Source organism: Tympanuchus pallidicinctus, unplaced genomic scaffold (genome assembly GCF_026119805.1).
Source record: "Tympanuchus pallidicinctus isolate F22 unplaced genomic scaffold, pur_lepc_1.0 scaffold19, whole genome shotgun sequence".
NCBI classification, from domain to species: domain Eukaryota; kingdom Metazoa; phylum Chordata; class Aves; order Galliformes; family Phasianidae; genus Tympanuchus; species Tympanuchus pallidicinctus.
Window position 1 is genome coordinate 28,560 of NW_026294710.1, and position 22,073 is coordinate 50,632.

The 22,073-nt window shown below is 44.6% G+C and overlaps 1 pseudogene; it reads right to left on the minus strand.

Annotated features, from left to right (window-relative positions):
• Positions 1 to 1,470: 1,470 nt before the first annotated feature.
• On the minus strand, positions 1,471 to 17,859 carry LOC128079706 (immunoglobulin gamma-1 heavy chain-like; annotated as a pseudogene).
• Positions 17,860 to 22,073: the final 4,214 nt, after the last annotated feature.

Genomic DNA, 22,073 nt, shown 5'->3' on the forward strand with positions numbered 1-22,073 from the left:
AAGAGGATTTTTTTTCTTGAATAGTGTGATTTAGTCATACATTTTAACCACATACCCTCCTTCAAGCAGACAAAAACTTGAAGCTTGAAAGAAAAGTCAACAGAGGAATGTCTGTGTTGTGTTGTGTTCTTGCTTTTTTTTTTTTTGACTGTTAGCTTATCTGTCAAACCAACCCACAGTATTTCCTGTTGGCCCCTTCCCAGCATCGGTGAGTGGAAAATTGGTATCCTGTTTTTGCGCATTCTGAAGTCTGTTCTTTCAGTCCTTATTGTCATATTGACTCCTGTCTTAACAGGAGATCCATCTCTCTTTTTTGTTACGATACATAATTATGAGCTGTGAAATTTGAAAGAGGCATGAATAATTGAAATTAATTTAAACCCAGTAGAGTCATATTTCTTACTCCTCCTGAAGTCTCTCAGATGTTGCAAGCAGTTTCTATCTAACTGTGTGGAAAAGGAAAAAAAAAAGAAAAAACAAAAACCAAAAAAGATTAATTTAATCTAAGGGAAGTGTATCTTATGATGGATGATTTTCTAATTCTCAGTGGTCACAGGAAAATATAGTTGAATATCAACTATATATCAATTAAATACTATCAGCTAAATATCAATTTCCACCTGACTTCAAAAGTAAAACATTGTGGAAACTATACAACACTTCAACGTAATAAAACTTTATTTTGACCTTTATTAAGGAAATCTAGAATGCAGGGTCTACATATTTAACAAAGAGAAAAATGTTCTGGAGAAACAAATGAAAGTCCTATTATAAATCTGACTAGAATGACTTCCTTCAGGTCCAGTAGAGATCAATAGAGTCTACATACACTAGAAAATTACCACTAGTGAAGTCTTTTAAAAATTAGTAGCATATAATATTTCCTCAATGCTTAGGGATCCCTAAGCAGTGTGGCATTGCTTCTGTAGACAGTAACGTAATATGACCAGAGATGTTATTTTTAAAGCATAGTAAGTAAGTATGCTCAGTTTTAACACTTTCAAAACTAGGATATTTGGATACTTAAATGCAGTGGGTAAAGTAAGAGATGTGAGAAAATAAAGTATTCGTGCTTAGCATAAGGATGAAGGAAAATTCATATGGAAATAACAAATAAAAAATTGTTGTCTTAACAGTTAATGGAACAGAAAAAAGCAAGAGTTCAGCAGTATCAACAGTTTAAGACAGCTTTCAGATGATGTTAACTGAAGAACACCTTGATGAAGTGATGGGACTTAATCAGCTCTACAGGAACTGGGAATGGGGGCTTGCTTCTTTGTTTCTTCAGATGGTTGTTATCAGCAAAGTTGAGCCATAGAGTTTAAATTATACTGCTATGTACTATCTGCTTCTCTTCTTCAGCCCACTGCTGGCTCACTTACCTAATACCTGAAAGAGAAACATTTGTGTAATGAGATTTGTTAATTCGGAATGGACAGGATAATCTTTTTGGTCATTGGTACCTGTTCTTCAGAATTCTCCCTGCCTTGTTTTCCTTCCCATTTTCAAATCTGTTGTGTCTGGGGATTACTCCCTTACAGTCCATGCTGATCTAGACTTTTCTCCAGATTTTGTGCTCTACCGCTGATATAATCTGAGGTACTCAGGACTAGCTTTATTTATTAGCTGCTTGATGAGCAGCCAATTAATCAGTCACTGGAAACATCAAATAGTTCAGTGGAAGATGGAAGAGCAGATATAACTTGTGGTGGGTTTACAGAAGGATGCAAAGCCAACTGGTCTGCGCTTCCTTTACCTGACTCCTATGCTCCCGAGAACTGAGTGACGTATTTCCTACCTCAGAATATGAACAGATACTCATGAGCATGTTGAAGGCGATGCATTTTGCCAGCAGGACCCTCAAACCCAAAATAACCATGAACAGCATGTTCATTTTCTCCATTTTGATATCTTGGGAAAAAAAAAAAAAGAAAGAAAAAAAAAGATGGAAGTGGTTGTGGTCTTACATTACCCAAATAAATAAATAAACGAAAATTCACACATCGTAGATGAAAGGGGGAAACGTGAACATAGGGAAAGAGAGCAAAGGAATGTGTTCAGGGACAGGAGGAGGAAATGCCTGCCTCGTGAAGAATTTAATCCCCACTGTCAATTGATCCCCATTGAAATTTGTCATCTATCAACCTGTTAACTTGAAGTGGCATGTAAAGTAATCTGACATTTAAAAAAATACTCAGTAAAGTAATCTGACATTTTTGCACCAGCAGAAGCATTTTTTCATGCCCTTTTATGGAATCTACAATTAGTGAAAATTATTGCTTAACCAATATCTACAATTCAGATATTTCTGTACTGTTTTCATATGTTGCTACTGAATCCCCAGTAAAGAGCATTGACAATATTAATGTGTGAGGTAACTAACCTTTTTTAAAGGCATCTGTAAAGTTGCAAGCATTCTCCACTGCCAGTTCTTCATCTTTCTCTTCTGTTGAATGATTGAGAGACACTATAAACTGTTTCTAACAGAACAAGAACTACACAAAGCATTGTTTCCCAACAGCAGAATTAGGGTATCAGATGAAAGGCAGGTCATTAATTCTGAAATTAATATGAAGAGAAATACTAGCTGTTTACATGTGATTGCTAGAAAAATCTGCCAGATCGTTGAGAATTTTGTCTCCTTTTTGAAATGCACTTTACCATTAAAAAAAAAAAAAAAAGAAAGATTTAGAGCAAAAAATCAAACTTCTTTTTGTTTTCATGAGTTATTTCTGACTTTCTACTGTTATACATATACTCACGACTTAAACTATTTTGCCTAAGATAAAAGTAGACACCCAGACATTAAGGGTTTTGGTTTTGGCTTCTGCTCGGTATTTTTTGTTGTTGCTTTTGTTGTTTGGTTGGTTGTTTTCCCTCTTTGTGTTTTGAGAAGAAAACTCTAGATGCTCATAAAGCTGAATTAAGACAATCTACACTGGGTTCCTCTGAATATCTAATTTCCACCTAAGCGCCTGAACATCTTTCTGACTGTCCCTAAAACTTGTTGCTGCTAAGTTCTCAAAGAACAAAGAAAGTATTTTGGAAGAGCCATCTAACAGAATCAGTTTGTGTTTGTACCTGTCAGGATTGTGCTCACTACAGTCTTGTTCCCCTTGTGCACAGCTTTGCAGGTCCCTTCTGTATCTGGTTTTATGCCAACTACTTTCAAGATACTGTACATCCCCTCTGATGTGAAAATAGGTTCCTTCAGATCATACACAGTGACACCCTTGGGCCCATCAAGACTGACATTCCTGTAGAATGTTCTTGCCAAACAAGCTACGTTTGATACATTGCCATACTGTTTGCATTCCTTTGATTTCAGTGCAATGACTTCTGGTGTAGAATCTTCTTGTCTTTCTGAAAAAGAAACATAATTCTGTGATAACTTTATCCTCTGCATACTCTCCCGAGAGCTAACTCATCTGCAGTTCAGACACAATTCAGTTCTGTTTGTCCCCTGACAGCTGAGTGTCTTTCTGTACTTATAGTTTTCTTCTATTTCTCAAGGAGCAGATAAAAGACAGAAAAGGAACATAACTGTGGGATTTTGATTGATGATTTTAATCACTTGAGCTCCATAGAAATTACCAAGTTATGAGATCATTTCATGGCTCATAACACAGAGCTTCCCTAAGGAACAAAACTTCGTCACCTAATAGAGTAATTTAGAGCCATTTCACAGAACCCATTTAGTGTCTTCACTGTCTGTTCCTTGAAAAGATACAAGTCTCCAGGAAATTCATAATGCATTCTTGCAATTAAGCATATATACTTTCAGTTAAGACCATCCCTACCATTACTATGAAAATCTAGCAGAAAAACAAGATGTCTATGGAATGCTTAAACCCAGTCTGGAAAAGATTTCCTTACCTATTCATGTATATTGCCTATCCTGGAAGTTCAGCTGCTGTGACTTGGAGCTGATTCGTGTCTCTTTCCTACGTGAGCTGGTTTAAGCTGAGGTTGTAAGTGCTTTGTTTGCACCTACGCTACACCTCCTACAGTATCACAGCCTATGTCTGGATATGGAATCTTTCATAAGACCCCACCTAGAATATTGCATACAGCTCTGTGGCTCTCAATGTAAGTAGGACCTATTGGAGCGAGTCCATAGAAGGACCATAAGAATGATAAGAATGATCAGGAGGCAGGAGCAACTCTCCTATGAACAGAGGCTGAGACAGTTGAGGTTATTGTAGAAAACAAGTCCCTGGGGAGATGTAATAGCAACCTGCCAGCACCCAAAGGGGACCTACAGGAAAGCTGGAGAGGGACTCTAGGTCCTGACCCTAGTGTAGTGATAGGTTAAGGAGTAATGGCTTAAAAGTAAAAAACACTGTAGATTTAACTTAGATATTAGGAAGAAATTTTTCATGGTAAGAATGGTAAAGTACTGGAACAGGTTGCTCAGAGAAGTTGTGGATGCCCCATGATGGAAGGTGTTCATGACCAGGCTGGATGGGGCACTGAGCAACTTGATTCAGTGGGAGCTGACCATGCCCATGTCAGGGTTGGAAATAGATAACCTTTAAGGTCTCTACCAACACAAGCAGTTTAGTGATTCTATGATCCTACGTTTCTATGGACCCTGTTGATCTGGGCCTTGACTTAAGAACTGACCTGAATTCATATCTTGGACAATCAAGCCTAACCTCCTCATTCAGTAGGGACAGTGGGATAAGTTCTGGCTGGTGGTCTTCTGGCTATGCTATCATTCTTAGCTCTCATCCATCAGAGACCAGCTAACTCATGGTTCCCTGGCAGCTCAAATGTTTAAGCTCTGATGGCTGCAGCACCTCTATAGCACCTTCTATGGAGACAGGCTGAGGAGCTGGGGGTGTGCAGCCTGGGGAAGAGAAAGCTGCGGGGAGACTTCATTGCAGCCTTCCAGCACTTGAGGGGAGCTCAGAACAGGAGGAGGACCAACTTTTTACACGGTCTGATAGTGATAGGATGAGGGGAAATGGCTTTAAACTAAAAGAGGGGAAAATTAATTTAGATGTTAGAAATGTTTTACTTAGAGGGTGGTGAAGCCTTGGCACTGCTGCCCAAAGAGCTGTGGGTGCCCCAACCCCGGAGGTGCTAGAGACCAGGTCTCCACAGGTTTATAAAATGCCATTGGACAATTATTTCAGCATCTGGAAACCATGGGGAGCATTGAAACAAGGTATATGAATCAGGACAGGGCAGAGGGCAAGTGAAGTGTGGTGGTACACAACTGAATGTTTTAGGACAGTAGAAATTAACCCAATAAATTCATCTACTGTCCTAATTTTGACATTCCTACACAAAGGCTGGGGAAGAGGAATATCCTTACAAAAACTTCCTTTTGGAGAGTGGCATTCCAAATATGCAGTGTTTTCTCACATTTCAAGCAGTTATTGCTAAAACCTGTATGTCCTGCCTTTCCATAGGACCTCTTTTCTCCTGAAGCACTTTACATCTCCTTTGTCCTTTCTATGCACCTTAGTTTTACACAAATGAAAGAAAACAACTTTTACCTCATACTAAAGGTAGGATGGAATACCATCCCCACAGGGTATAATTAATGCAGTGTTAAACTAAGTAGTGCAGCTACCGAAGAGTGAGGAGTGCTGGGGTTGGAGATCTGTGGAGCAATGCTGATGCACACAGGTAAGAAACCAACATTGTTGCTCCTGAAAAGATTTGTCAGGTGAAGTCAGGACCCAAACACCTTTGGTTGGAAAGTATGTGTTTGAGAGATCCTGAGAAGCAAAAAACTCAAACCACAATATCCCACTATGCCTTTGTCCACTCCAAAATGAAGAATTAGTAGTATAAACGAGCAGAACTTACTTGATTCAACTGAGAGAGTGATCCCATTTCCAAATACGAGCTTGTCTGTTGCCACAGTATTTCTTCATAGTCAAAAAACCACTTTTCTCACCACATGTCTAAGTTGTATTAAATCAGAGAATGAAATTACAGATACTCCAAAGGATCTGTGAATGGAATGCCATGAAATCTCTACAGAAAGGAAGAGAACAATGTTTTTGTCGTAGAGTGATTTCAAACAACTGGATGCAATGCCAAATCTTTTGAAACCATTTTCTCTTCTCTTTTGCTTGCTTAAGAAGCAGTATACTTCCAGAATAAAAGCTCACAAGAACTGTGCAGTTTTCTCCTTCAATACCTTAAATTCTTTCTTTCTTTGAGATGTTCGCTTCCTTTTGCAGTCTCAGGTTTTTGCATTAAATCCTGGAGTGTTTGTACCACTGTGCTACACCAAGTTCTCCACACAGTGAAATACTTCATTACAAAAAGTGCCTCTTCCTTCCCTTTTACTTCACAGTAATTCAGATGAGACTGACAGTCATACACCATATGTGGTCCTTGTATCACATATACCACACAAAGAAATAGCAACCTGTAGCAGGGTCAAAAGGGGGGATTTGGACCTGATTGGGACCTGCAGGATGATAATGTGTCCCTGAGAAGACTCGCAGATTTCAGCCTAATGAAAAACCAAAAGGTGTGTAAGTATATTCTACAACAATTAGCAAAACTATATGGGGTTTCAGAAGTGTTTGTTTGTATGCTCACCTTGGAGAATTCATTTATTTATTTATCCACTTATTAATTTATATTCTTTTTTGGCAACAAAGAAGAGGAACATTCTCATTCTGGGCTTTTAGAACTGTTATCTTTCTGGATCACCAGGGCTAAGGGTGATTTAGTACCTTAGGAAGCCATGTATTTGCTAAGAGTTCTTTATTTGGTAGTTATGTTGTGCTATGGGAAGAGATATTAAGTATTTTGCTGTGGATAGTACAAAGCAAATTAATCAACTTCTGTATGATGGTCAGATTCTGCATCCTTCCAACCACCTGCCTCTGGAGAGTTGTGTGAAACGTAACTCAGGGAAAGATAAACTTCATGTATTCATATTCCTCAGTGTGTAGCACTGGTGAGATTCTCCCTTCCACAGGTACGGCTCAAAACAATAAAACAAAAGAATGCTAATGTAATACGTAACCAAACTGTATTAAAAAACAAATAAGTCTGTGATTTATCTCATGGTGGCTTTTAAAGATCTCAATGAACTGCTCACAAGTGATCAACAGATGTGCTGACCCCCTCAGTTGCTTATGAATGATCTAGAGTGTCATCCCCTGAAATTTGGACAGACTATTCACGAAACTGTGGTCTGCTATTCACAGACCAGCAACACTGGAGAAGCATAGCTGACACTATTGCATCAGATAATATCAGATGACTGAAGGTCACACTCCTGTAATACAAGATTCCCGGCAGGCAGCTGGACACTACAGAGTTTGTTGCTCTTGCTCACCACCATCTCTGCTAACCTAATGGCCTTATGGGACTACTGAAGAGTGAGGAAATTCTTGCTGATCAGTCCTTCATCCTCCAGCTGACAAATCAGCTTGTGAGGAAATCAGGCAGCGCCGCTTGGTGCAGTATTGCCCCCAGTGCACCACTGTGTGAGCAATTGTCACCCACCGTTCTTCCCTTAGCAGCCCCGCAACAGAAGAGTTCTCTGAGAGACTGGGCAAAGTAGGCAGCTCCTTGATGCATTCTGTTCCCCAGGCAACAATACCAAAAGCTCACAGTACCCTTCTGGGTCCTTAAAGTACTCTATCCCGAGACAATCTGTATGAAGGATGCATAGAGTCTGTGGTCCAGTCACAACAGGGGGCTTTTGCCACTAATTTCTTGTTGAGCTCGTTTCAGCCTACAACACAGCTCTTGGGGTTCTTCATTACTCCAGAAATACAGACGGTTTCTGCCCCTTTATAAATTCATGACATTAGAGTGTCAGGCCATCAAATCCACACAGTCCAATAAATCCAACTGTCCATTTCATCCACATGGCTGGAGGCAGGGCCCCTCTAGTCTGGGATATTGTCTTCATTACTCATTTTTATTGTCTGAACCAAAAAGCTCATTATCAAAGTCAGAAATAAGATTATCTACTCTGTCCAGGGAATGGCCCACTGGAAACCGGAGCAACCATTTTCCTGCAAGAACCCTCTCTTGTGTTTGTTTTCCCTTGCAACTCACAATCCATGCCTCTGGGATAGAGATGGGATTTCCACCCCGCTCCATGATCATGGAGGTAAAACCACAGTGTGTAGTGTGACCTACAATAGTCTGTCTTTAGCAGTCTTTAGCAGAGGAATGCTTACTTTTCTTACCTGAGGTCGTGGTTTGTAGGGGTGTAGAAGAAATCACAGGCCCCTAGAGAAGAAGAGAGGCTCTCTTTGTATTGCCAGAGTTGGTCAAGCAATTCACCCACTGTTTACTCCTCTCCCTCTTTCCAGGGCTTTACCACCAGTGAGTTGGCATATGACAGTAGTGAAGTCTGTACAAATTTCAGTCACCAATCCATGATTGGTATAACATGAGCACATGCTGCATACAAATGGACAGGATCATTAAAAAGCTTATCCCAGCCCTCAGAGGTGATAAACAACCTGAGAGGTGCTAAGAAAAACCTTGAAAACAAGCAGTACCATATAGGAATCTAATGGAGGACTTCCAAGGTGTAAGACCATGACCAGAAAATCTGGTCACTGTACAACCTGAATGTAATGTTGTAATGTTGATTCAAGCAAGATTGTCTGAGTGAGTATCTCTGGATCAGGTTGATAAAAAATAAAGGGTGGGTGATAAGCCAATGCAGGGATGCAGTCTGGACAAAGTTTCAGTGGAGACAATGACAAGACATACCCTCTCAGCCACATCAATTTATGAGCGATCACTTCCAGGAATATTAACCTGGATTTTGCAACTGATTAGGAATGGTCTGAACCAGGTCGGCGCTGGACTGAGAGGGTGATGAACTTGCAGAGTTCTGCAAAGCCATGGGGATGTGCAAGGGCAAGGAGAAGCAAAATAGAAAAAGGGGGATAGGTAAAATAGAATGTCGTGCATAAAATGACACCAGCCATTTGTCTGACCAGGTACTGCAGCTAAACACTACTGTCTCTCTTATAGTCTTCTTTTTTCTCACCAAATCTTCTCTTAACACTCTCTCTGTATTCACAGATTCTCTTACATCTGTGTGTGCTGCAAGGCAGGACTGGCATCCAGGCAGGGGTGCTGGGCGTACAGAGATGTCATGGTGGTTCTTGAAGGATCTGTGCAGGAGTCCTGGTTGGACAGAGTTGGAAGGAACCCGCAGGTGTCATTAAGTCCAGCTCTAGGCTCTTTCTCTAATGGCTACAAATAGGGCACAATAACAAACTTAGATGGAAACCCTGCCAGCTGACTTGGAGCTAATAATTCAGTGTTCAAAGTGAAATGAGCCCCAAATCCATATTTGAGTACAAGAAAAAGAGATATGGCATGCAGTGATTGTCCCATAGCTTGAAACATTATCACTCAAATTTGTTCGTTGAGACTCTGAAAAAGTGAAATATGTTACACCCTCAGGCTCTCCAGGAAGTCAGTTTGTGTCGGGTGGTTCAGCTCACTACAATCACTGTGATACCTAGACCACACAGTAGTGAACAGTCATACAAAAACCTTTGTTTTCATTTCAGTACCAGCTGACAACTTCTCTTTGATGTCTTTTGAATGCTGCATTTTGTCTTTCTCTCTGTTCTTTTGTTGCTGGATAGTCAAACCACAGAGCAATTGCCATAAATTAAAAATAACAATGTCAGTATCACTTTTATGGTAGATATAAGTATATGAAAGACAAAAAGAGATATAGAGATATGGTAGATATGCTTCTCCCACTGAAACATTGTCCTGACTTTGTGAAATTGCATTAGATTGTCAGAACCCTTTTCACTCAAAGAAATAGATTATTGATATGTTTTTAATAAACTTCTAGAGATTGACAGTAGGATATTTTCTTAACACCAGAGACCAGCTGTATCCAAACACGCTATCTGTCAGTTAAATTTTGTCTTACATATCAGGACCAATCTAGAAAGGAACAGGAAAATCCACCTGATCAATACATGGCTAACAGGCCATCAGAGGAATTTTGTTTCTCTGTCATGGGATGGTTTCTACAGCACCAGGCCTACTGGCAAAAGGTGGGGCTCACCTTTCTCAAATGGGAAAAATAATTGTAGGCCAGGAGTTGATGGGGCTCATTGACAAGGCTTTAAACTAGGAGGAGGAAATAAAACCAGGCTCACTAGAGATGAGCCAGAGATGAGCCTTGGGGCAGCATTCCAGGGTCAGTGGCAAGACCAACAGCCCAGCTGAAGTGCATGTAAACCAACTGCATGCGACCTGGGCAACAAACAGGAGGAACAAGAACTTCTGTGCAGCAGGAAAACTGGCTTGATCACTGTCACTGGAACATGGTGGGATCATTCCCAGTGCTGCAATGGAGGGCCAAAAGCTCTTTAGAAGGAATAGACAAGGGAGGAGAGGTGGAGCAGTGGGGTGCAGAAGCACTCTGCGTTAGGGAGTGTTTTGATGTTGCTGAGCTCAATACTGGGAGTGATACAGTGATCCTTATGGGTATGGATCAAGGGAAGGCCAAGTCTGAAATCTTGGTGGGAGTCTTTTATAGACAGATATCTAAGCAGGATAAACAAAGAATTCTACAAGCAGCTGGCAGAAGTCACACAATTGCTAGCCCTTGTTCTCAAAAGGGACTTCAACTTGCCAGCCATTTGCTAAAAATGCAATATAACGAGGAAAAAGCGAGGAAAAAGTCCAGGAATGTCCTGGAATATGCAGGAGATAACTTCTTGTCATATCTGGTAAGGTGCCCTGCTAAACCTGCTGGTTATAAACAGAGGATTGGTGGGAATTATGGTTGCTGAAAGCCATCTGAGGCATAGCAACAACTAAATGACAGAATCCTCTGTTCTTGTTGAAGTTAGGAAGAGGGACAGCTACCTTCAACTTCGGGAGGGCAGACTTCTGACTTTTAAGGATACTGTTTGGGAGAGTCTCTTGGGAGTCAGTCCCAAAGGGATCCAGGAAAGATGGGCATTCCTCAAGAAGGATATCTTAAAGGTGCAGGAGCAGACCATTTCTGTGTGCTGCAGGAAAACCAGTCTGGCAGACAGTTCAGGAAGAGTAGAAGGATATTACTAGGATATGCAGAAAGCAAATCAGATCTTAATCAGGCCACAATAGTAAATGTTAACAAAAGATGCATTAATGTAAGTCCATGGGACCAGATGGGATTCACCCAAGGATACTGAGGGAGCTGGCAGAAGCGATTGCCAAGCCACTTTCCATTTCCACTGTCCTGGATAACCTGGGAGGTCCCAGATGAGTGGAGACTTGTGAATGTCATGCTTATCTACAAGAAGGGTTGAATGGAGGATCTTGGGAACTGCAAACGTGTCAGCCTGACCTCAGTGCTGAGGAAGGTCATGGAGCAGATCATCTTGAGTGAGATCACAAAGCGTGTGTGGGACAACCAGGGGATCACGCCTAGCCAGCATGGGTTCACGAAAGGCAGGTCTTTCTTGGCCAACCTCATCACCTTTTCTGGCCAGGCAACTCACCTACTGGATGAGGAAAAGGCTGTGGATGTAATCTACCCAGACTTCAGCAAACTTTTGATTCTGTCTCCCACAGTATTCTCCTGGGGAGAGGATGTCAGCCTGTGACTTGGACAGAAGAGAGTTTGCTGCTCTCTGCAACCTTGACAGGAGGTTGTAGTGAGGTAGATGTTGCTCTCTTCTCCTGGGTGACTAATGATAGAATGGCCTCAGGTTGTGCGAGGGGAGCTTCAGGTTGGATGTTATGAAAAATCTATTCTCAAAAAGAGTGGCAAGGTATTGGGACAGGTCAAGGGAGGTGTTGTTGTCCAAGAAATATGTGATGTTGCACTGAGGGACATGGTTTAGCAGTCATGGTGGTGATGAAGTGATGGTTGGACTTAATGATCTTCAAAGTCTTTTCCAACAAGTTTGAGACCATCTGATGTGACTGAATGTGTACAAGGCCATGGGACCTGATGACACACATCCCAGGGTCCTGAAGGAACTGAATGATGTGGTTGCCAATCTACTCTCACGTTTGAAAAGTAATGACTGCCAGATGAAATTCTTTGCAACAGAAAAAAAAAGGAGACATCAGGGTAGAAAAGATGATCCATTAAACTACAATCTGATGAGTATCAGTGCCTGGGAAGATCATCCAACAGATCTTCCTGGAAGCTCTCTTAAGGCATATGCAAGATAACAAGGTGATCTGAGGTAGCCAGCATGGCTTCAGCAAGAACAAATTGTGCTTCACCAGTCTGGTGGCCTTCTGTAATGGAGTGAAAGAATTGGAGGACAAAAGAGCAACTGATGTCATCTACCTTGACTTGTGCAAGGCCTTTGATATGGATTCACACCACATTTGTGTTTCTGAACTAGAGAAGATACGGATTTGAAATGTAAACTGTTCAGTGGATAAGGAATTGGTGGAGTGGTTGCAGCCAGAGTGTTGTGGTCAGTAGCTCTAATAATATTCAAGAAGGCCTAGTAAGGCACCCAGGGCTGGGGCTCCTAGCAAAAAAGGACATGGAACTATTGGAATGGGTCTTGAGGAGTGCCACAAAGATTATCAGAAGGTTTGAAACTCTCTCCTATGAAGAAAGGATGAGATAGCTGGGCTTGTTCAGTAAGGAGAAGGCTCAAAGGAGACACCATTGTAGCCTTCCAGTATCTCCCAGTTTTGTGTCATCAGGATACTTGCTGAGCTCTGCCTACTGCCCAGATCATTAACACAGATCAACAGCACTGGACCCAGTATTTGTCCCTGTGATACGCTGCCACTGACTGACATACAAATAGATTTTGTGCCATTGCAATAGATTTGTGCCATTGCCACCACGCTCCAGACCTGGCTCTTCGGCCTATTTTCATTCTCCTTTGTTGCTTGCTCATCCGTTCGCTACTTCAAGAACCAGACTCAGGAGAAATCCAGCAGGATTTAAAGACCGTCACTGTCAGGTCTTGAAGTTAAAGGTGAGGAATGCTGTGGGTCCCAGATCCAGATCTGAGAACTCCTGAAACTCATAAGATGGCCCAAGCTTGTGCTATGTAACAGGCAGAGTCTTGCTGTAGCAGGGTGTGAGATGGCCCATCCAGAGATTCTGCACAGCATTGAGCAGGAGTTCATGTATAGTTTTGTCCATGCTGCACAGGATGAGTTGCTCCACGTAGCTAAAAGAGTGTGGGACTGAGGTGTGGTGCTGACATTTGTCATTGCCAAACTCAGCCTGAATTAAAGCTCGATGCCCAACTCACCTTAGTTTAACTGACCTTTTTGGCCATTGTTTCTTATTACTTTTCTTGACATGACCACAAATTTTTATCATAGTTCTCTCATGGTGTGGACTTGTCCAAGAGCAAAGCATAGTACCTCCCTTTCAGAAGGAGCTCCAAACCCAGTGCTCTCCTGCACTGTCCGAGGAAGGTGCTTCCCATCTCCATTCATGTTCCCTTGCCCTCAACAAGTTTGCTGAAGACTCCAAGCTGAGTGGTGCGGTCAACATGGAGGAAGGAAGGGATGCCATTCAGAGGGACCTCAACAGGCTGGAAAGGTGGGCCAGGGTGAAGCTGATGAGATTCAACACGCAAAAGTGCAGAGTTTTGCATTTGGGCTGGAGGAATCCCAGGCATCCATGCACACTGGAAGGAGCGGTCCTTGAGAGCAGCCCTGTGGAGAAGGACCTGGGGGTCTTGATAGATAAAAAACTGAACATGAGCCAGCAGTGTGCCCTTGCTGCTCGGGAGGCAAATGATATCCTGGGCTCCATCAGAAGAGGGGTGGCCAGCAGGGACAGGGAGGTGATTGTTGAGGAAGGGAAGATTTAGGTTGGATGTCAGGGGGATGTTCTTTACGATGAGAGTGGTGAGGTGCTGGAACAGCTGCCCAGAGAGGCTGTGGATACCCCGTCCATCCCTGGAGGTGTTCAAGGCCAGGTTGGATGGGGCCATGGGCAGCCTGGTCTGGTATTAAATGTGCAGGTTGGTGGCCCTGCATATGGCAGGGGGTTGGAGATTCAAGATCCTTGAGGTCCCTTCCACCCCTGGCCATTCTGTGATTCCCTTTATCTCTCATTTCTCCTTCTGTGCAGGGCAGGATGACTCTTTCTCTCACCATATTGCCTAACCTCTTGCTAGTTTTCTCCTCGCTTTGCAAGAACCAGAATGAAAAAAAGCAAATCTCTCCTGTCCTTCCTCCTCTCTTCTATCACCTCCATACTATCAGTGGCTCCTCCCTCTCTCCTCTTGGTCCTTTCCTCAAAGGCTCCTCTCACAACAAAAGCTTTGTGAGACAAAAAAAGGCTTTACCACTGCACAAAAAGTGTGTCTGTGTTTGTAAGGCCATTCACGCAGCTGCAGGGATTCCTTGCTTTTGGCTTTGTAATGATGGTAACTGGCCTTGGAAGGACAGGTCATAGTATATTAAATAAGTTTTAGATCAAATTCTGCCATGTCTTGTCGATATTCCCAGACACCTGACAAAGTCTGCACCTCACAATGTCTCGGTGTCAGAAAGAAAAAAATACCTCTTCAGAGGTGTCGTAGATAAGTAGGAGGTTTCCAGAGAACATTTCCTCCCTAGAAAAATGTCATCAGCTCTTCCAGGGAAAAAGCTTCTGGAGTGATGTGGGACATATTTGAGCATTAGAAGGAAAATCCAGTCCTGCCATAGTGGCTTTCATGCAGAGGCACTGGGTGGGCCCTGGGCACTATCCGGATGTCTGTCTCTGTGTAGAAAGGGAAAACTGACACAAATAGCTGTATTATGAGCACTCTGATGTCTGGAGGACATCTTATGCTCTTGCATTCCCCTATTTATCAGAAGTCAGTGGAGGAACAGATGCCATTCATGACTGCTCTGGAGTGAGTGCCAACACAGATAAGAAGTCTCTCGTGACTGGCTGAGCTGTGCCCCAGGGCTGACAGAGGCCACCGAAAGCAGACTGGAGGAGGACCCACCAAAGAAGACTAAGCAGTGCTGGGGCATGTTACTGCTGGAGGTTTTTAACATGCAGACTGACTCTGCTCAGGGCCAATTTTCAGATCTAGCATGTAACAAAGCAAACATCCACCCCTGATATTCCATTCTTAGAGATATGACAGTGACCTACCTCCCTAGCAAGGGCGCAATCCCTCTTCAGAGGAAAAGGGTAGTCAGGCAGTGTGAGGCAATTTGTGCTGCGCAAGGAAGAATCATGTGCTACAGCCCCCACGGCAATTCCACAACATCCCCACCTTGAGAGAGGCCCTGAGGTGGGGAGCTGAGTGTGGCCTACACTTTTTACTCTCTTGGGATTGAAGGAAAAGCAGGGTGGAGGTGAGGATGACATTATTTTATGAATTAGGTGAAAAGTCTATGCTGTGTAAAAGTCTTGGATTGAGCTGCCCACGGGAGTTACACATATATGAAGTTTAATTTCAAACTTCTTTTACAATGTCAAATTTTACTTGAAATTCAGTTATACATGGATTGATGGGCAGTTCCAAGATTTTTTAGACCTTATCCTTTTTTCACAGAGTTTGTACTGGTAACTGCCTCCTTGAGAAGTTCTATCACCACAGCAGTCTTCTCACTTTTTACGTTGTCACTCCCTCCTTTGGCTTTATGTGTGCTGTCTTGCACAGAAGTAGGTGGCTCTATCTGTGGCACTAAGGGTACGCAGCTGCAGGGAAACCTTGTTTTTGGCTTTATCTGCAGAGATGGTGACACGATCTTGGAAGGATGGGGCATAGCCTGTGTTATTCCCAAAAGGATAGATCCAGCCTAGGAATTGCAACTGCCCTCCTGGAGACAGACGGACACAGTTCCAGTCATAGTAAGGGCTGTCCAGAAGTGCTCCTTTTACAGTGCAGGTGAGGAGGAGTGATCCAGAAACTGTCCCTTCCTTCGGACCTGATGTCACCATTTCTATTTGGGAAAGGGTGCCTGAAAAGACACAGAGAAAGTATGAAGTTTGATTTTTGTTTTTATTTTTTGTGATTTGACTATTCGTGAAATAGTCCCTAAGTTGCAGGGTGCAAAACAAAAGAGAGGTCTTTATACTAGGAGTTCTCCCTGGGAGCAGTGGTTTGCTCAGACATTCCAGAACCCTTTTTCTTTGCACCATCCAAAGAACTGTTCAGAAAGTTCTTTCTAGGAGACCCACTAAAGCCTGGGCAATGGCTGATAAACATCTATACCTATACACTATATAGATACACTATATCTTATAGTGTATCTATAAACATTAATACAGAGTCCTGGTAGAAGAGTGCACGGTGCTCCCAGCCCCTCCCAAATATTCCAGCACCAGCAGCATCTGGAGTCACATCATAAGCACAGGGAACGGGGTGGGTATAGACACGCGGGGAATTGCTTTGCCAGATGCACCTGAATCTCAAAGGATGAAGAAGCATGGGCCTTTTGCTGCATTCCCCTAGAAAATCCCAAGGTTGCTCACAGCGGGATCCTACACAGCTCCCTGGAGCAGTTATTGGCATTGTCTTCCGTTAATCCATGCTTAGAAAAATCTCAGAAAACCCCCCTCTTCTGTGCTGCAGCAGCATTCTACCACCTGGAAAGGGGGGATTACATCCATGCAAGTATTCATCAAAAATTGTGGAATTCAGACTTCAACAGTGGCAGATCAGGTGAGCAGAGAAAACCTGGGCCTGTCCACTCCTGGGCTCTCATCTCTTTCACCTCCCATCAGAGCTGAGCAGGACAAGCTAAGTAGCATCATTCTCTATGCAATCATTTCACTGCTTTGAGGACAGAGAAAAGGGAAATTAATCCACAAGGGACACAGAGAGGAAAAGAGCCCAGTTCTTGCCTACCATAAGGGAGTCTGTGGTCCCTCTGCCACCCCCAGTGCCACTGAGAACATCACCCTGGATGCAATCCCTCTTCACCCTTCACAAGCCCTACCTCAGTGTTCACTCTTCAAAGACACATGAAAACAGTAACAGGGGGTGGGTGCAGAGTCCCCAAAGGCCCCTTGCTACTTTCACTTGTGCTCTCATTCAGGGTTGCTTGTCACAACTGATAGAACATCCATCAAGCCAGGACATGGGATCTAGTAGAGGAAAGGAAGGGTGCTGAGTGGCCACAATCCCTTGAAAAGTAGTTCTGAAAGGATGCATGTCCTGGGCAATGAATGTGCGACGGTGAGCTGTAGAGTTGAAAGAGAAGTGCAGTTAGGATACTCCACCGCTTCCTGTTGCACAGGTGAATTGCCTTCAGCTGTGCTCCCACAGCTCACCCAGTCCTTGCCTCAGGTGATCAATCAGTGGTTCAGGCCATGACTCAACTCCCACACATGAGGGAAGTGCACAAAAGCCATTTCCCTGTTTTTAGCCCAGGAAGACTGGGGTTCTCACCTTTGGAGGCTGCAGCAAAGGTGATGACCAGCAGCCAGAGTAGCATTGCAGGCTTCTCCAGAGGATCTGTCATGGTGCAGGATGAGGCAGGGAAGCAGGGCTGCAAGATGCTCAGACTTTCCTCTCCTTGAAGCAGAAGAGAAACGCCCAGTGCCCTCCAGTGCTGAAGGCTCAGATTTCTGTCCAACCCCAGACAGATTTGCAACCTCTTCTGAGCAGCTGCTTTGGAGTTGCAGTTACTTTATACACCAAATAGTTTTATATGCTTGTCACTGGTGTCTTGGGTGGGGAGAGGAAGCCACGTTTCCTTTTGAACATTTCTCAGTCTGCACAGGAAACTCATGGACCTCTGTTAACTCCCTGGGGCCCCTTCAAAGCACTTCCCCAAACTATCTTCCTAAGCAGTTGTTGCCCTTTAAATAAGTAAGTGGGAAAGGCCTGATAGTGTGGAGAGTGTTTTTTTTTTTCCTGGGAGTGAGACACGATCAAATCCTTCCTCCCCTATCGAAGACAAAAAAGCTGTTACCATACCCCAGGGCCACAAAGCACTAATGCATGGTGAAAAGAGAATGCTTTGTAAGGGGCAAGAAGATGGTGGGTCACAGCTGTTAGAACAGCCAGAATAGCAGTGTGGGGTTTGAGCAGGTAGACAACCTGCTCTGCCTTCAGGCAAAGCTACAGGATGAAATATATGGGTTAAAAAGTGCAATGGGGGACAAACAGAAGGAGTGGGGAAATCACAGTTCACCCATGCACAGACAGATTATTTCAAAGGAAAAAAACACAAAGCACAAAACAGTCTGCATCCCATCAGGACAAGGAAAAGTCTTGTCAGGCTGGAGGCAAGAACACAAAGGAAAGGAGGGATGGAGGCAAATCTGTGCTCAAAGCTGCAAACAAAAAACCTCCTTGCTTGCTCCACCCTCCCAGGTGCCTCTGTACATCAGGTGTGAGGCCCTGGATGGGGAAGGCTCAACTGTGGGTGATAAAAGCCCGCTCAATCTAGATAAACTAACAAAACCAAACTAGGGAAAGACTTAATTACTTCATTCATTACTGTAACACATCCAGCTCCACCTGGGGGAGGGTGAAGAATGTGTGGAGAGCTTGTGGGTGAGATTTAAGGAGTGGGCAGGTATGGTGACATCAGTGTGGGGATGTACTGCAGGTCACTAGAGTGGAAGAATGAAGTCAATGAGGCCTTCTACAAGCAGCTGCATGTAGCCTCACAATCCTGAGTTCTCATGGGGGACTTTAATCATCTGGATATCTGTTAGGTGAGCAGCATGGCCAGGCACTTGTGGCCCAGACGGTTCCTGCAATGTGCTGAAAGTAATTTTCTGCTGCAGGTGGTGGAGAAGCCGACAGGGTGATGGGTGCTTCTGGACTTTGTTCTTTCCAACAGGGATGGACTTGTTAGGGATGTGAAGGCTGGGGGCAGCTTGGGATGCATTGACCATATGATGGTGAAACTTTGAGAGTAAGAAGGCAAATAACAGGATTGCTGCCCTGGGCTTTCAGAGAGCCATCTTCAAACATTTCTGGGACCTACTTGGAGGTATCTCATGGGCTAGAAGGTGTGGGAATCAAATGTTGCTTCTGCATTAGAATTGCATAATATTATTTTTATTTCATGATCTCTGCTGTCATAGTTGTTTTTGGGAGTTCTTCTACTTAACCTGGGGAAGATCTCTGATAGTTTACATCACTTATCCTCTAGATGAACCTTCCCAGGAACACACACTCTGTATATAGGTGTACACATGTATATTTTGTCACACACATTGCAACAATATCCTGCACAAGATCAACACCCTTTTCCCCCCCCCTCCCTATGTTCTTTGTTTAACAAAGACTTTAAAGAAAATCACCATATCAATATGACAAGAAGAGAACTGAGACATCTTGGAAACTACAGGAGGACAGGACTGACACCAGATAACAAATAAATTAACATGTAATTAACAAATTAATTAACAAATAAATTAATTAATAATTAACAAATGTAAACCTTCTGATAAGATTGTAAACCTGGAGTACCCAGGCAGTGGGGAAACAGGGAAGAGGGGGAGTCAAAGGGGAGAAAGCAGGGTATAAAGGCTGTCGTGATCCTTAGGCGCACTCCTACTGGCAGGACGCCCGCCATTGCAATCGTGAATAAATTCTGCTTTCATCAGAGGTACCGTCCTGACAAAATTACTTGGATATTTCCAACAGGGGCAAAGGGCACAGGGGGGGGTCATAGAGTGGGGGGGGCACAGGGAATCGGGGGGTCAGCAGGTGAGGGGCGGCACACAACACTGGGGGGGTGCAGGGGAGGGCGCAAAATTCTGGGGGGGACGGGGGGGCACAGGGTGTGGGGGGGCCACCCGGGGGGATGGGGATGGGGTCGAAGCCCCTGCAGACCGCTTCTGGGGGGGGGGGGAGGGGAGCAGGGGGAGGCTCACCAGGTTTGTCAGAGCCATCGCAACAGTCGCAATAGTCGTCGTTGACCCACTCGAAGGCGACGGTGGTGGAACTGTTCAGGCAGGTGAAAGGCTTGGATTCCTCAGAAGTGATGGTCTGGGGGGGGAGGTTAAGGGGGGGTGTCCTCATGTGGGGGGACTCGGGGGGGGGGGTGGTCACTCACTGCTCAGTGAGACGCCGTGGGGCCGCGTCACCTCCACAGCATCCGGGGGGGGCCAGCAGCAGGGGCAGCAGCATGGAAGGGGGGCTGGAATCTATAACCCCCCCTTACTGGCTCCCCCACAGACCCCCAGCTCCCTGTAGATGCTCCTTGGCTTCTCACAGATCGCCCCGGGGATATTTAAAGCCCCCCCCTCCCCCCCCATGGTTCCCTGTAGGGCTCCTGCTTCTCCCCCTACAAAGCCCCAGTGCCCCCCCTATACAGACCACTCCCCATACAGACCCCCCCAGACCTTCCCCCCCATACAGACCCGTCCCACGCAGACCCCCTCCATATCCCCATGCAGATCCCCCCATACAGACCCCCACCATGTCCCCATACAGACCCCCCCCCAGACCTTCCCCTCCCCTCTTGGTGGTCCCCCATCACCTTCCGACCCCCCCCATTCCCTGTGCCCCCCTCCAGCCCATGAACCCCCACACCCTGTGTCCCCCCTCCAATTTTGAACGCCCCCCGCCCCTGTGCCACCCCACCTTCTGACCCCCCATCCCTGTACCCCCCCAAGCCTGTGCCCCCCCCATTAATTTTGCCCCTCCCACACTCTGTGCCCCCCCCGCAATTTTGTGCCCCCCCCCTGCAACCCGCATGCATTATGCCCCCATTCCCCCCCACCCTATGACCCTCCCCATAATTTCGTGCCCCCCCTCACCCCGCACCCCCCAATTCCCTCTGTCCCCTCTCCACTTCTGACCACCCTCTGCCCCCCCCCCCCCGAGCCTCCCCTCCCCCACTCTGTGACACCCCCCCCCCCCCCCCCATTTATTTTGCCCCCCCTGCCCTGTGCCCCCTGGCAACGGTTTAAGGGCTGGTTCGGCCCGATTCCGTGACGAGCAGGGTGGAGGGATCTGCAGATCTGCGCCTCCGGAAAAAGAAGGAAACAGAGGTGTCATGGTTTTATGATTTTTGGTTATCAGTATTCCACACCATAACATCATGTAATGCACTGGGGGGGTTTGACTTCAGTCGAATGTTCGTCTGATGGAGAACTGCATTTCCCCAGGAGGCTTTGGGGTCAGCAAGGAGATAGAACTCCGTGCAAGGTCACCTGAGTTCTTCTTCTTCGCCTGCTCTTCGCCATCTGCGCTTCGCCGTCTGCTTTTCTTCAGTCACTCAACTGGACTGCACGTCTCACCTCAGCATTGTGGTGAGGTCTATCTACCATCCAGACAGACTCCCTTTCTCTCATTGTATTTTTTGCTAATACTATATTTAGTAAATCATTTGTTCCACCTCAGATTATTGCTGTTGTTTTCAAGTATTTTGGGGTCCCCTGTTTCCCCTTTCCCGGAGGCGCGGATCCGCAGATCCCTCCGCCCCGCTGGTCACGGAACAGAACTGGGCCGAACCAGCCCGTAAACTGTTGACATTCTTTGGTGGAGAATGCGGGCAGCAGTTGCTTTCTAGCTGTTTAGAACAAATCTCTCTCTCTGCTCTCGGAGAGCTTCATTGGGAAAGCTTATCTGTTTCACTGCTACTCTCTGAAAACGTGACCTTGAAAACTCCAGGCGGACTGCCAGTATCCTAGGATATTTGTAAACTCTGAGCTTTGCTATCTGTAAAAAAAAAAAAAAAAAAAAAAAAAAAAAAAAAAAAAAAAAAAAAAAAAGCTTTCTGTTGTGAAACTGACTTTTAAGGGGCTGCATGCTACTGCTTCTTATTTCCTAATGCTCAAAACATACTGGGCATTAATTAAGCTTGCCATCTTGCTGTGGCAAGGAACAATAGGCATATACAATCAATTGAAAACATGGGTGGAAATATGGACCTGGCATGTTCGTACCATGTGGCATACAATTCTGGAGACAGCTGTTAATTTTACAGGACTGGGGATTTTTAAGGTTTCCAGTCTCTCCTTTCAAGCTGTTATGCAGTTTTTGAATGATCACCTAATTGCGTTGTTAATCTCCTTGAATGTATTGCTCATCATTTCACTCAGTATTAGCATTTATTATATTTTGAGGATGTCCTCCCCAAAACCGGAGAATACAGAGTGGCAGGGATTGTGGAGAGGTGTGGGAGAGACTTTAGGCAAATAGAAATCTTCAGTGTCATGGAATTTCACTCCAGAACAC